General features: G+C 41.9%; 1 protein-coding gene across 18 annotated transcripts in view; it reads right to left on the bottom strand.

Moving 5' to 3' along the window:
- KIAA1217 (KIAA1217 ortholog) overlaps window positions 1-15,554 on the bottom strand; it is a 312,344-nt gene that overhangs the window by 72,361 nt on the left and 224,429 nt on the right. Inside the window, exon 1 of one of the 18 annotated variants that reach the window (XM_090266610.1) lies at window positions 6,931-7,233. The exons of the other annotated variants lie outside the window; for them this stretch is intronic. The gene's annotated coding sequence lies outside the window, so the exon portion shown is untranslated. Of the gene's footprint in view, window positions 1-6,930; window positions 7,234-15,554 lie in introns of those variants that run through there. 18 annotated transcript variants of the gene reach the window in all.

The raw sequence follows: 15,554 nt of genomic DNA, 5'->3' as shown, positions 1-15,554 counted from the left end.
GTTTCACTGATTCACCATCTCCTTACTTGAACTGAGCCTATGAGAAACCAGGCTCTGAGAGGTTGGGAGGAAATTCCAGGAGGTAAGTGTGCAACAGGAGGCAAGCGAGCAAAGACGGAAGGAAATCCCAGGAATGGTGGAAAGAAAGAATCCCAAAGGTACATTCTGTGGGGCTGCTAAGTGTTGACAAGAAGCCTGCCTGGGTTGGCCATGACAAGCCCGGTACTTCTTGATCAGGCAGCAGTGACTTCTGGGCTGTGTCATTACCATCAGTTTAGGAGAGCAAGGACTCCCACAGGGTCTTCCATTAGCTCTCCTTTAAGAGGAACGATAACTAAAATATCAATGACTCAAGAATCATAGCTACTGAGAGCAGATTGGTGGCTGCCAGAGGCAGGAGGTGAGGAGTGGGTGAAGGTGGTCCAAGATACAAACTTGCAATTATAAACAAATAAAATAAGTCATGGTGGTATAATGTACAGCATGATGAGTGTAGTTAATAATACTGTATTGTATATTTGCAAGTTGCTAAGAGAGTGATTTTAAAAGTTCTCATCACAAGAAAGAAAAGTTGGAACTATATGAGGTAATGGATATTAACTAGACTTATTGTGGTGATCCTTTCTCAATATTCATATACATAGAATCACTATGTCCATCTGAAAATAACACAATGTTATATGTCAATTATATTTTAATAAAAAAGGAATCAACTTAATGGGGAAAGGGAAAACTAACTTGCAACTACACTGCTGTGTTTAGAAGGGGCAGTAATTCAGGATATTAATGTTTAATACTTTTTGTTTTGCTTAAAGCCCAGGAGCGTGATGCTCACTGAGATTTCCCAAATGGATATGAGGGAAGGGACAAACAGCCTTGGCACCTCCCAAGTCTATCCATTAAGTTCATTTGCGCTGTCACAGGAGCCCACATTCCCATCCAGACTCTGGGAGACGTGAAAGACAAGGAGGACACACATGGTTGGGGTGGGTGAGGTAGGGGCATGAGGAGAGGGGAGGTGGGCTCAAATGGATGAGAACTAAGATGAGAAGCTGAGAGACCCATAGTGTGGGTGATAGGGGAAGAGAAGAAATTGCAGAGGCAACTGAAGAAGGCTGAAAATGAAGCAGAGTTGAATGCTCTGACTACATACCGATTTCTTATCTTACAAATTCATTTAGTTAGTGAACAGTATTTACCAAGTGCTTGCTGAGAACCAGGCATTATTCTAGCATACAGCTCTAATGAGCCCCTAGTATCCACCCTTAAGAGGGTGCTCTTGTGTACATCTTTTAGATGAGAATGCCAGGGAAGAATGGTGGGGCTCCCACATTTCCTTGATTTCTCTCTGGAAAGATCCAGCAGTGCAGAACCACTGACCCAGGAGTTTTACGTGTAGTGGAGGATTTCGAAATGGGAATGACCAATAAAAAATGCAAGCAAGATGCAAATAGGTATGTAATAACTACAAGGAGCCCTTTCAATCTACCTTATCTGAGCACCATTGGATTGGCTCCTTAGCCCTACTGAGGGGGAGGCACGACTGTTTCTGGAAAACCCAAAGTACACAGGCTCCTCACTTGCAATTGCAACTTTATTTCCACTTCCTCCACCTCCCAACACACACACACACACACACACGCACGCGCGTGCACACACACAGTCCCACCGCAGTAGGCTAGTCAGTTGCCCTCTAAACTGAACTTGGGATATCCTCAAGCTGTCCTCATCCTGGGGACTCTTTCCCCATTTCCCAGTCCTCATGGATCCAAACTGAGGCTGAGGGTCTGGGTTGGGCTCCAGGTGTGTCTGCTCCACACAAGGTGAAGCCAGTCATTTCTCTGCTCACTCACCTAACTTGTCATGACTCAGTTGCCCAAGGGCTTTCTCAAAGTGTGATGTTATCACTATGTGATAAGATTCCCATTTTTTTCCCCAGAATGCCTGGAGCAGCCAAGTGGCAGAAATTTTGCAGCAGAGCAACATGGATCCTCTATAAATACCTCTCCTACTCTATCTTCCACAAGGCAGGGCTCAATAAAAATAAACTACTACACTTCTGGCCAAGATGGAGACCTAGGCAGACATGCTGCATCTCCCTCAACAACTAAGAAGGAATACAACTACTGCACCTCAAAACTAGAGACAACCAGAAGCTCTAGAAAATTGACCTGCATGGAATCCAACAAACAAAGATAAAGAAGAAATACTCATCCAGACAAGTAGGAGGGGCGGAGCTGGGGCAGAGAGGATGCGATGCGGTGGCAACAACAGTGGCAGCGTCAGCAGCAGCAGGCTGGCGGAAAGTGCAGTCACACATTTTAAAACATCAGGAGGGATATCTAGGGAGTGCTCCCAGCACCAGATCAGACCATGCAGCTCATGGTCCCAGCTCCAGGGAAAATAAAGCCTCATTGCTTTTGACTGTGCAAACCAGTGGGGGTTGGGGCAGAGGAAGAAACTGCTCATCTCTTAGCAGATACCACTTGTTTAAAGGGGCCCCACAGTCTTAAAACATCCGCAGACAAACCCACACTGGGAACAACAGTCAGGGCAACAGCTGGAGAGGCGCCAGTCCCATACAAAGTGGGAGAAGTGCCTGGAAAAGGGGGGAGTGCTGAGCAAGTGCCATTGTTCCCTCTCAGACCCCTCCCCAACAAACAGTGCCACAACATGGTGAAACAGGTTGCCCTCTACTGATGAATACCTAAGGCTCCACCCTTTACAACATAACAGAAGCAACAGCTCTACCTCAGACACAGAGGCAATCAAACACAGAATCCTGTCAAGATGAGGAGACAGAGAAGTATGGCTCAAAAGAGGGAATGGATCAAGGTTCCAGTGGGAGAATTATGCAACGAGGAGATAGCCAACCTAACAGATGTAGAGTTCAAAACACTGGTGATAAAGATGCTCACAGGCTTGACAGATATGGTTAAGTATAGCAAACGCATAAGGGAAGAGGTGAAGGCTATGCTAAAAGAAACGAAGGAAAATCTACACAAAACCAATGATGAAGGGAAGGAAAATGGGGTTCAAATCAATGATTTGGAACACAAGAAAAAAAAGTTAACCAGTACAGAATGAGGAAACAAGAATTGAAAAAAATGAGGAGAGGCTTAGGAACCTCTGGGACAACCTTAAATGTGCCAATATCCAAACCATAGGGGTGCCTGAAGGAGAAGAGGAAGAGCAGGAAATTGAAAACTTACGTGAAAAAATAATTAAGAAAAATATCCCAAATTTGGCAAAGGAAATAGACATACAAGTCCAGGAAGTACAGAGAGTCCCAAACAAGCTAGACCCAAAAAATACCATACCAAGACACATCATAATTAAAATGCCAAAGGTGAAAGATAAAGGGAGAATCTTAAAAGCAGCAAGAGAAAAGCAGAGAGTTTCCTGCAAAGGGCTGCCTATAACACTACCAGCTGATTTCTCAAAAGACACTTTGCAGACAAGAAGGAACTGGCAAGAAGTATTCAATGTGATGAAAAGCAAGGACCTACAACCAAGACTACTCTATCCAGCAAAGCTATCATTTGGAATGGAAGAGCAGATGAAGTGCTTCCCATACAAAATAAAGCTAAAGGAATTTATCATCACCAAGCTATTAATATGTGAAATGTCAAAGGGACTTAAGAAAAAGATCGACATTATGAACATTAAAATGGCAACAAACTCACAGCTATGAACAACTGAATCTAAAAAGTAAAAACAAAATCCAACTAAGCAAACCAGAATAAGAACAGAATCATAGGTATGGGGATCATTTGGAGGGTTATCAGCTGGGAGGGGGAAGGGGGAGAAATGGGGAAATGGTGCAGGGATTAAGAAGCATAATTGTTTGTTACAAAATAGAGGGGGAAGTTAAGAATAATACAGGAAAGGGTAAAGCCAAAGAACTTATATGCATGACCCATGGACATGAACTAAGGGGGGTGGGATTGTTGAAAGGAAGGGGGGTACTGGGCAGAGGGGAGCAAAGGAAAGAGAAAGTTGGGACTACTGTAACAACATAATCTATAAAATACACTTAAAAAAATAAACTAACTACCAACTTAAAGTCTAAAGACTTCTGGGGTGAGTCTGATGCCAGTAACTTGAAATTAAAGCTGCTCTATGTCCTAGAAACAATAACACAACCAGTGATGATTTTGATGACTAACAAGCTCTAACAGCTGTTGATATAAAGTCATTAAACAAATTGAAAAAAAAAAAAAAAGGTCTGGCTCAATGGTGAGCAAAGCAGGACTTCACAGATCATCATATACATGAGGGACAGGCTCAGTCAGCAGGGTGTATCTGGCCAAATTCCCCATGCAACACAATAACCAACCCAAATAAAAGTAAAGATAAATTTATCATATTGATTCAAACATGCTACTGTGTATAAAGTGTAACAGTGCTCAAGGTGAAGCAGGTGCAATAAATGGTAGGCATTATCATCATTATTCTTAATTCCAAAAATTAAAGGGTATTCCATATGTCTACAACCCACTTAAAATGAATACTAATCTGAACTGGGCTAGTCACTACCCCTGTTTTTTTTCCCTCCTGATCTGACTTCAGATTACATCTTGATTTGGGAGCTCCTGACCCCAATTAATACACATCAAATACCCTCCCCCCATTTCCTGGCAAGAGAGTAAAAGGAGACATCAAGATTCTGAGGAGTACAGAAATATTTAGAAGGATAAAGAGTATCAATAGAAAAAAAATGTAAACTTCACTTTATTTCATGAAGGGTTGAGTAAATTTCTTTTAAAACAACAGGGTGCTTGCATAGGTGTTTCAAAAACATGTTTGGTGAAGTGAAAAAATAAATGGTTAAGAGGTACATTACATAATTAAATTTTAAAATAAAACATAACTTCTTGATGAAGTTAGAAATATAATGATTAACAATAATTTTTTTTAACAATAATTTTAATATGCAGTGCATTTGTATTGGAAATGTAGGGGATTAGTCAAAATATTTAACAGTCAGTAGCCAGAATCACACGGGTACTAACCAACCAGAATGGGGACTCAGCCTTCAAAGGTGGATCCTGGCCACAAATGATCAGTATCATGTACCTGATGGTAATGCTGTGTATCACCCCTGCCTTGTCCACTTCAAAATAATTTTGCCATCATTCAACAAGGCCACTGGAAGAATCATTGTCTACCTGTAATCCACTGTAGAGGTGAATATAAGCATTCAGCTATGGCAGAATAGGTAGCTAATCTACAGTTGAGTATTTCCATCAGCATGAGTGACTTAGAGGTTGGAAGCCTTTGGCAGAATTCTTACATTGGTTTGCCAAGTTATGACTGACTTTCCAAGACTGAGTTCTAAAACGAACCTTGATAATTTCATCCTTGGCTCTCCCTACACAGAGCGCAAGGAGAGAATGACATGATGTTCCCATTATGTAGTGGGGAATGTGTTATGTTAAACTTACAACTAGAATGAACCTTTAAAACTGGATAACTTGGGTTCATACACTAAAGAACATGGATCAGCCAAAGGTAACTCACTCTTAGGATGAGGCAGAAGGTATAGATGGGCAGATGAGAAGAGAGAGTCCTCTTCAAGTCTTCAGTGTACTCTTCCCTGAAGCCTATTTGCTATTCTAATAAAAAGTGGACTTCATATACTCCAGGAGATACTCATTGTCTGAATGACTGAATTGGTATGATGCTTAAGATTCTATAATTCATAATTTAAAAAAAAACCCAGCCTTTAATGTTAGTGTTCTTTCAATGGAGGTCTCTTCCTAGAATCAGGCACCTGTACAGTTTCCTTTTGCTTTTTAACTGTTTTTTGGCAAATGAATAAAAAGTGGTATTAAATACATACTGGGATTTTCCTGCACTAGTACTCAAAGTCAGTCCTTTTAGGAAAAACTATATTAAACTTTAAAGGTAAAATAAATAAGCAAAACTCACACATACCCACACAGTTGCTATGCACCTTAATATACTCAAATCCCTTATTCTCCCACCAATCTCTCTAATGCCACTAGACCACTCTACCATCTCACTTCTCTTAGGAAGTTAAACATATCTGAATATGTTCTATCATTGACCCTTTTGCCCCACAAGATTTTAACAGTAATATCTTTATTTCACCTTTAAAGAATTTCATTTTACACCAGGAAAGAGACAACCTACACACAAAAGTAAAGGCTCTTTTAACACCTTACCAGAACACAACACAGATATTTCTTTGCCTGCACCTCGGCCCAGACAAAGAAAATGCCAAATATACTGGCAATGTACGGACAAGTTGGTTCTCCATCGTTCATCTGCTGTGCTGGGCATCGAATCTTCCTCTTTCTATTTCTGCCCAAACCACTGCTGCCTCTGGGTTGAACCCTTCCATTTCTTGTAAAGACCACAGTTTCTTCCAGAGACCAGCACCACAGCCCCAGCTGAGGCTGCTGCCCCTGACCACAGCTCACAGCTCAATATGCTCTTTGGCCTGAACTTCCTGAAGACCAGAAGAAATCTGGGGCAGTTTCAAATGAATTGCCTAAAGTTTGAGTTAGAAACCCTAACATATACCTATCAATATTCGACTTCCCCTAAGCACCGTAAGTTAAATCAACTATTACTCATTGATAAGTTTCTTGAATGTAGGATAAGAGGGGGAAACATCTTAAAATTATTTCTGGAGAGAAAAAAAATCTAGCATGAAAAAATGTTTATTTAAAATCATTCTGGAAAACTGTCTCCTGTAATCACATCTTTTTTGTGGATTATTTAAAATACATATATTGTTTGCAGAAAGGGAATATTATGTACAGTTTACTTCAAACCCCACCCTTTCAAGTCTAGAATTTGTAAACATCCCACTCAATCAGACTACACAATGAAGTAAATGGACAAAACTCAAGAGGATTCTAATGAGACTTTCACCCACAAAGAATTAAAGCTACTTACTTTCTCTTACGGAAATCACCTGTATAACTAACGCCGTGAGAAATCACATTGGCTCAATTCCCAATTACATGATTCTTTTGTTTGCTGCTTCATCTAAATCTTCAGTTCCACACTTGGATATTTTAGACAGTTTTCTCTTCACAGAAGAAATCACAAAGAACACAGATCCTGAAATGTCCCCCAGCTTGAGAGTTCACAACCAGTCAAGACCATCTTGTTCTGCTCGGTCTTCTGAAAGAAGCCGCCACAGGCATGGACAAAAAGTCGTCCTCCCCATGATAAGCCAATTTCTCCTCCCCTTGGAAGTCAGTCACTAAACAACCTCAGCCCACATCCAACCACGGGCTACTGCTCGGGTGACTCAGTCCTTTAACAATTGCTTACAAGGAAAACACACACCAATGAACGAACTCTGAGAGACGTAGGTAAATGGGTTAACAATGAAGGAAACCTTACTAAATAGATTTACTAAGCAAACAGGATCATTAAAACCAGCAAACAAGCAGCCACCAACAACGGAAACCATCAGAAAAACCAACACGCTAATTACCCTAAGGACCAACTCACAGGTCAGAGCTCTGTGACAGGAGGTTGCTACCAGCACCCCACACCCATTCTGCTGCCAGACTTTGGAAGTCTCTGGATTGGCTACCGAAGGAAATGTGAGCCAATTCCCCTGGTTTATAACACCGGAGGGAAAACATGAGGGAGGAGGCTGTCTGTCTACTCATTAACCAGACTGGTTTTACCAAGCTGAACTTTGGGTAGCAGCCATTAATCAGTCTTACACTGTGCCAGGCAGGCAACTGCAATCATTCTGGAAAACATACCTGAAAGGAGAGGATAAGATAGACGGTGGCGGCCAACGCTTAAGCACAGAGGAAACTTGAGAAAGGAAAGCAGAGCCTTTCTGCCCCGCCCTCAACGGGATGGAGGAGGAGACCCGAGTAGTCTTCAGAGACCTTTGTGAGCAGCCGCTGTCAAGGCAGCAGTTCTCTTCCAGGTGAACAGGCACAAGGACTAGTGTGTTCCCAACAAGAAAGGGCTTGTGCAGTGCTCTGCAGAGAACAGGTATTAACACATTGCTAACAAAAGAGGAGGGAGAGAGAGGCATTTCCTTAGCCCACAGGTAGGCTCCGTTAGTCACCCATGCGTTCTGAGTCCTCCGGGCCTGAGTGGAAGAGGAAGCTATCCAAGTGGCAATCGAGCGAAAAGTCACTCACGACACTGGGCTGGAAGCCTCGCCGGCCTCAGGCCACACCCCGTGACCACGCTCTGGGCAGCCTGCACATTTTTCAAACATTTTAAGGCTTTTAGAGGTTGTTCCTGCTGACCAAAAGCATTCCATGATGTCCCTCAAGTTCAATTTCAGTCAGCACTGCAGGTTTTCTCAAAAAACTGTTTACTGCCATCGAGATGCTTTGTGGTTATTAAGGGGGCGGGGGCAGGGGGAGAAAACAGCACATGACATCGCCACTCTCCTCAGATGTCTCATTAGAAACAATATTTGGATGACGTGGTGGTTAAGAGGTCGGACAAGAGAAGAAAGAATGTGAAAACCTTTGTTTTGATTTTTAATCTAATCAGCAGGAGTTTGTTATTTCTCACCGGAGTACGGGAAGCGCACACTATCAGCCCCGGACGCATCTGGTATACATTTGGCAGGTTTTGTTTCTTCAGTCCAATGTGAGCTTCCCAGGAAGGCGGAGGCAGGGGCTGCTCACCCATGCCTGATTGAGCCAAGATTCCACCCCTATCATATCCCGAAAGACCCCGTTTTTGGCATAAGACATCCTAACCATCAGGCTCTTGTACTAATTTACCTGCTGTTTCTCTGCACAGGGATGCTTGTAAAAGGGAACAAATGTGAAGTGTCTGGGTCATGTCGCCATCCCCAGAAAACAGAAGCTCTCAGCTCACGGCTGTTTGGCTAAGCGACTCACGCCACGCTCCACACATTCATCCGTGTCAGCTATTTTCGAGACAGGTGGCTTCTGTTGACCGTGTTACCAGGTAAGTCGGAGGATGCAAGGTGAGAGAAGATCTGGTTCACCTCTCCCATCCCTTCCTTCCTGTCAGGTTCAGAACAATTTCCTTTCACTTTCAAAATGGTCCGGGGCACCGTCCGCAGAAAACACACGGCTCTGTCATCACCAGAGCAGTAATTCACGGCAAGAGTTTGAAAGCTCGCCCAGTCCTGTGGTGAATCAGGATGAATCCAATGCCCTCTAGTAAGAAGCACGCAGCTCACCCAAAAGAGCGAGCAGGCAGTCAATATCATAAGTGCCGTCTGAGGAAGGGGCGATCTGATTTCCTAAACACTATCCTGGCGCCCTGCAGGCCTCAGCTCCCGCTGAGTGGCATGCGCTCTCCAGAGAAGGGGGCCTGCAGGCTAGGCCACCACAACCCAACCACTGACACCCTACACTCTGGCTTCCTGACTTCACCAGACCCTCCTTAGCAGAGCCATCCCTGGATGCTGCAGCCTCTGGGAACCTGCTCTTCACTCTCCCTCTTCCTTTCACTCACTGCCTGGCCCTTTAGCAAAGTGGAAGCAATGTATGTCTTTTGAGTTACTATTAAAAAAGGACATGCCAGCAAATTCAGCATTACCTCAGCAGGAAATACTTTTTATGCTCTGGTAAGGTTAAGAGTCTTGAGAAATTTACTCCTATTCCCTTCCTCTTACTCATTTCTTTATTGGCTTCAACAAAATTACATATGCTAAAGGAAAATCTAAAATGTGCTTATAAACATTAAGATGATATTGTGAAGGGAAGTGAGTATGTTAATAAATTTTCAAGTTCATATTGCTTACACTGTTAAAATTAGAAAGATGGTCATTTGTGAGGTCTTAGCAAACCTATCAATATTTCATATGATCATAAATGAAATGTCTCCCAGACGTAAGACAGACTGTTGCCAAAATTATTTAATTTTCGGGAAAGAGAAGGTTCAGTGAGTGGTTAGCTTATAGTTATATTTAAGATAAGCGTTATTTCCACAAATATTTTGACACAGGGAACTCTGCTGAGCCCTCCAGTACCAGATCCGATTGACTTAGTATTTTGCCCAATGGTGATTAAAGATCTCAGTCTGGAACACAGTAAAGAAGTGATGTCAAATAAATCATTTAACTTCCACAACCAGAAACTGTGTAGAGCTGCAGGACAGATAAGAGAAAAATGTTCTTCTCTCACTGATACTCAATCTTCTGTTGGGATACTCCTGCATTTCCCAGGCCAAGGGCAACCTCCTTTTGTACCTAAAATAGTTACAGTTTGTAAAATGATATCTTCTTTCTACCGCTTGCAGCAGTTGGTGCAAATAGTTTTTCATTAATTATCTCCACCGCTGCACATCACCCATTTCCCGGATGGACGCGGTTCTTTTATACAGGAATCCCTTTAAGTGTTCTAGATTTGTTGCTTGTAGTAATTCATCTCTGTCACCTAAATATAACTTTCAGTGCCTTAGACTGTATTTTTCTTTTTATGACAGTTCTCTAAACTCCTATTTAACTTGTCAACATACATTCTGCAATATATAATATATTGCTTTATTTATTTATAACATTTCTTATTGTATCATACAAAGGATTTATTTGGCTACACACACACATACACACACAATAACATCCAGCAGTTTGCAGTTTGCACAGCACTTTCCATTATGATTTCATTTCATGGGCCTCAGAAATGCAAGGGTTAGGTACTACTATCCCCATCTAAATGGGTAGGAAATGTATGAGTAAGGAGGTGAGAGCCTTGCTTAACATCCTGTCACTACTAAGGAGTGAAGCAGTGAGAAGGGCCATCCAGCCAGGCCAAGGTGTCATCATCCTTCTTTTGTGTTTAAATGTGAGATCACGTGTCCTCCAAGATACTGGGAGCTGTTCTGAGAGGAATCGTGTCCCCAGGGCCTTCCCTACTGGGACCACTGAGGGTTTCTTTGTTTGAGTTTTGCCCTTCTATGTGCAGCATGGTAAACTCTGTGGGAGAAATATCTCAATCATGCCACTCCCAGGCGGAGGTTTTCACAGCAAAGGAAAGAATAAATGGAACATTAACAGTGAGCTTAGCATCTAATTACCTAAGTCCTCTCTTGACTTCTAGCAGGTTTTATCTTCTTGCCTCAAAATTAGTTATGTTGGCTATATAATTAAGTATGCATTCTATTTAACTAATATACATATGCTTATATATTATAATTACATAAACTTATTTATATATTATGTATTATTAATTATCACTATATAAATATTTCACCACTAGTGATATGAGTAAGTATGTACACAAATACATAGATGTCTTCATTAGTCACAGACACCCAATTACTTGTAGGATAAAATATCTGGGCATTTACTATTAACAATTGTTAGTATTGTAACTGCAATCCTGCTACTGGGTGATATTCCTGGGGCCAACCTATCGGAGATGCTGAATCACTGCAGAGGCATCACATCTTTGTCACTGTGCCCAATGTTCTTCTTACCTGGCATTAGGGAAAGTGATCAAGTTGATTATGTTTTAAGTGAAAAAAGTTGAAACTTCCAGTCAAGATGATGGCGTAGGTAAACATGGTTTGCCTCCTCACATCAAAATTACAACTATAGAACAACCATCATTCAGAACTGTCAGAAATCGAGCTGACTAGAAGTCCTACAACTACAAAATTAAAGAAGAAACCACACTGAGACTGGTAGGAGTGGTGGAGACACAAACAGGCTGGTCGCACACTCATGTGTGGCAGATAAAAATCAGGAGCAAGGGGCTCCAGCTCCACATGGGGCCCTCCCAAGCCGAGGCTTCCAGTGCCAGGAAGATCAGTCCCCATAACTTCTGGCTCTAAAAACCAGTGGGGATTGAGACTGAGTGAGACAGAAACTGCTGCAGTCTCAGGCAGCTACTCTTAAAAAAGAGTCTACACATGGACTTACTTGGACTCACTCCCTCTAAGCTCCAGCACCAGGGCAGCAGATTGAAAGGCACCAGGGACATACTAGGAGGAAATTAATTATCCAGCATCAGAGCAAGAGCTTGGGGGCAGATTTCTCCCAAATCGAAGTGCTAGCAGAGACCATTATTCCTTCTCTGAGCCCTCCCCCAACCAGAGCCATAGAGGCAGCAGGTGGGTGCCATATCTGAAACTCCATCAGCCTGGCGCACACTGTTCATCCCACACTGGTGATTCCTTGAGGTCCTGCCCCACCTAACTTTCAGGCCCATTCAAGCTGTTCCCAGTGGCTTTTCCATACAAAAACCATGCTTCAGATATTCCTAAATTCTCTCAAACAAGCAATATCCAGCTTCAGATAACTCCTTACCTCTTGCTATGTTGCCACAGGCCCAGCACTAGCAGCAGCTGGCCTTGATTCACAGGTTGGCCTTGCCTGAGCACCTCCAAGCCCTGTATAAGCAGCAGGCATCTGCAGATCACTTTGTAGTTTATGCTGTGTAACCACGGACAGAACACAGCTGGTGAATGACCTTGGATGTGCCAATAGCTATCAAGGCTCGACTACAACAGGAGGGTGTATACAGCCCACATGGAGGGGGCACCTTGAGTATCCAGCTTGGGTAATAGGGGAGGTCTGTGCCACTGGATCCTATGGAACACCTACTACATTTAGGCCACAGTACCAAGCCTGGGAGATGTAGCAGCTCTACCTAATACATAGATGCAAAGAGAGGGAGGCTGACAAAATGAAGAGACAAACAATGGCCAAATGAAAGAACAGAACAAAACTCCAGAAAAAGAGCTAAACAAATTGGAGACAAGTTAAAAACACTGGTTATAAGGATGTTCAATGAACTAAGTGAGAACTGGAGCCAGGAATCAGATCAGCTATTTGGAATCTAAGGAAGTAAAAAACACCCAATCAGAATAATAAGAAGGAAAAAGAATCCAAAACAATGAAGATACTATAAGCAGCCTCTGGGACAAATTCAAGCATACCAACATCCGCATCTTGGGGGTGCTGGAAGAAGAGAGACAGCAAGAAATTAGAAACTTATTTGAGAAAATGACAGAAAACTTCTCTAATTTGGTGAAGGAAATAAACATACAAGTTCAGGAAGCACAGAGAGTCCCAAGTAAGCACAAGAGACCCCCTCCAAGACACATCATAATTAAAATGCCAAAGGTAAAAGATAAAAAGAGAATCTTAAAGCAGCAAGAGAAAAGTAGCTAGTTACCTACAGGGGAGTCCCCATAAGATTGTCAGCTGATTCCTCAAAAGAAACTTTGCAGGCTAGAACGGACTGGCAAAAAATATTCAAAGTGATGAAAAGCAAGGACCTACAACCAAGATTACTCTGCTGAGCAAAGCTCTCATTTAGAATCGAAGGGCAGATAAAGAGCTTCCCAGACAAGTAAAAGCTAGAGTTCATCCTCACCAAACCAGTAATATATGAAATGTTAAAGAGTCCTTTTTAAGAAGAAGAAGATCAAAAATATGGACAATAAATGCATATCTATCAACCATTGAATCTAAAAAACTAAAGCAGAACAGAAACAATCATAGATACAGAGAACTATTTGATGGTTGCCAGATGGAAGTGGGGTCAGGGGAATGGGTGAAAAAGGTGAAGGATTATGAAATACCAATTGGTAGTAAAAGAATAGTCATAGGGATGTAAAGTACAAGACAGGGAATACTGGAGCCCAAGAATATGTATGCATGACCCATGGACATGGACAACAGCGTGGGGATTCCCTGAGGTAGGAGGGGAGGACTGAGTGGAGAGAGGCAAAGGGGGAAAAATTAGGACAACTGCAATAGCATAAACAATAAAATATAATTAAAAAATAAAAATAAAAAGTTGATACATTTTTTTAGTTTTAGGATTATCAGCACAATGTAAGAATTTAAAAATATATATTAGTTTGATGATATTACATATCCTCAACATAGCTAAACTTAAACAATAAATTGATGATAATTTTATGGTCTACAGCTGCAGCTTTAAAAAAAGTAGATATTTTTCAGAGATTGTTGCAGAAAATGGTAGTAAACATTGATGAATGGGAGATGCCAAACTGGAAAACAAAGGATCCTTTATTCATGGCCCGTCACTGTCCTTTCACAATGTAGCCACTCAAATCTCAAGACTTCCCTTGGTTCCTTTCATCAGATCCTTTCTCAGGCTTTAAGCAGCCTCAGCTTCTTAACACTAAGTGTCCCCGGAGGTTTAACCCCTTCAGGTTGGCTCCCTGTCTTCCCTGCACATCTCCTTTTCTCTTCACAGCCTCCTGAAAAACAGCTTCATGGAACTGGGTTAAAATAGTGGCCTTTCTACTGCCATCACCCCATTGTCTGCATTCTGCTCTGCTTTTCTATTGATTGGAGCAGGACATGTGCTGGTTCCATTACCAAGTAATAGAACAAATACACAACACACTGTGAGCTCTGTTGGCAAAACCCATTTTAAACGGAATTTTATGGATGGCTTCTGATGGAAGGTTTTCCAGTTGTGCCATTATTTTGATCTTTGGCTGAACAATATTAGCCTATGTGTCAAGAAAAGAAAGGGTTGTATGAGGGAAGAGCCCCAGAGGGTATCAGTGAAGGACAATAATTCAACAAATCCACCAAGTTCAATTTTCCCTCAAAATAAACATGAAAAAACAATGATGGAAATCCAGATCAAAACAGTCCTTGTGCCAACTCCTCTTGGGTGCAGAAGAGCCACTTACTTTCCTCTTTACAGAAACTTCTGAAGCCAAAAGAAGCTCCATGGGTATCCCAGGTATAATGAATCAGTGAACTGGGAAAAGTTGTATAAGACTGGGAATCAATATCATTTGTTTTATGATTTATAGGCTCATAAACTGTCCCACTCCTCATTAGTTATAAAAGAATTTAAGGGTTCCAGATTTATAAATTAAATAAACATACTTCTGAAAATCCATTTGTTTTCCCTGAGTTTTGCTGGAGTCTGTGGCAGAGAGCACAAGAGTACCCACTAGTCTGGATCAGACGTGTGGCCCCGCATGCCTCCACTCAGGGTGTCTGTTCACAGTCAGTGCAGCATTGTGAAGTCGAACGAACACTAAACAGGGAATCATGAGACCTGTACTCCGTTCCAGGTGTTAAAAACAGGTTTTTAACTATAAACAAGAAGTCTGATCTAGGCTGTCTCTAAGGCCCATTCCAACTGTATTTGTGGGTTCACAGAGTATTTATTGAATAGCCACTATGTAGACAAAGCCCAGAGTTAAGACTGATGACAAAAAACTAATAATAATCTGTAAGACATAATTCCTACCTTGGACAAATTTACATTCTGGTAGAAAAAATGAGGCATATACATGAATATTCAAAAAGAGACAAAGCAAGAATAATTTTGGCAATTATCAAATGAACGCAAAAGACAAACTCTTGGAACCTATAAGAGTAATATTCTTCTGGCTAGTATAGTTGAGGAACACTTTTCTGAAGAGGTGAGATTTAATTGAGTTCATAAATAATGAGCAGAATTTCAGTCGGTAAGACAGAGTTTCCTTCCTTAGGTGTTCAAGGCAGGAAGTAAGGCAAGGACAGAAGTGAACTGGGGAATGGGGGCATCTTGGGGGCAATGGTTTGACCTCTGATCTAACTGGTAAGCTACTCTAGGGCAGTG

This window comes from Furipterus horrens, unplaced genomic scaffold (genome assembly GCF_987537825.1).
Source record: "Furipterus horrens unplaced genomic scaffold, mFurHor1.1.pri manual_scaffold_2, whole genome shotgun sequence".
In the NCBI taxonomy this organism is placed as follows: Eukaryota; Metazoa; Chordata; class Mammalia; order Chiroptera; family Furipteridae; genus Furipterus; species Furipterus horrens.
The sequence above is the reverse complement of the archived record's forward strand: the minus strand, read 5'-3'. Positions and strand labels throughout refer to the sequence as shown.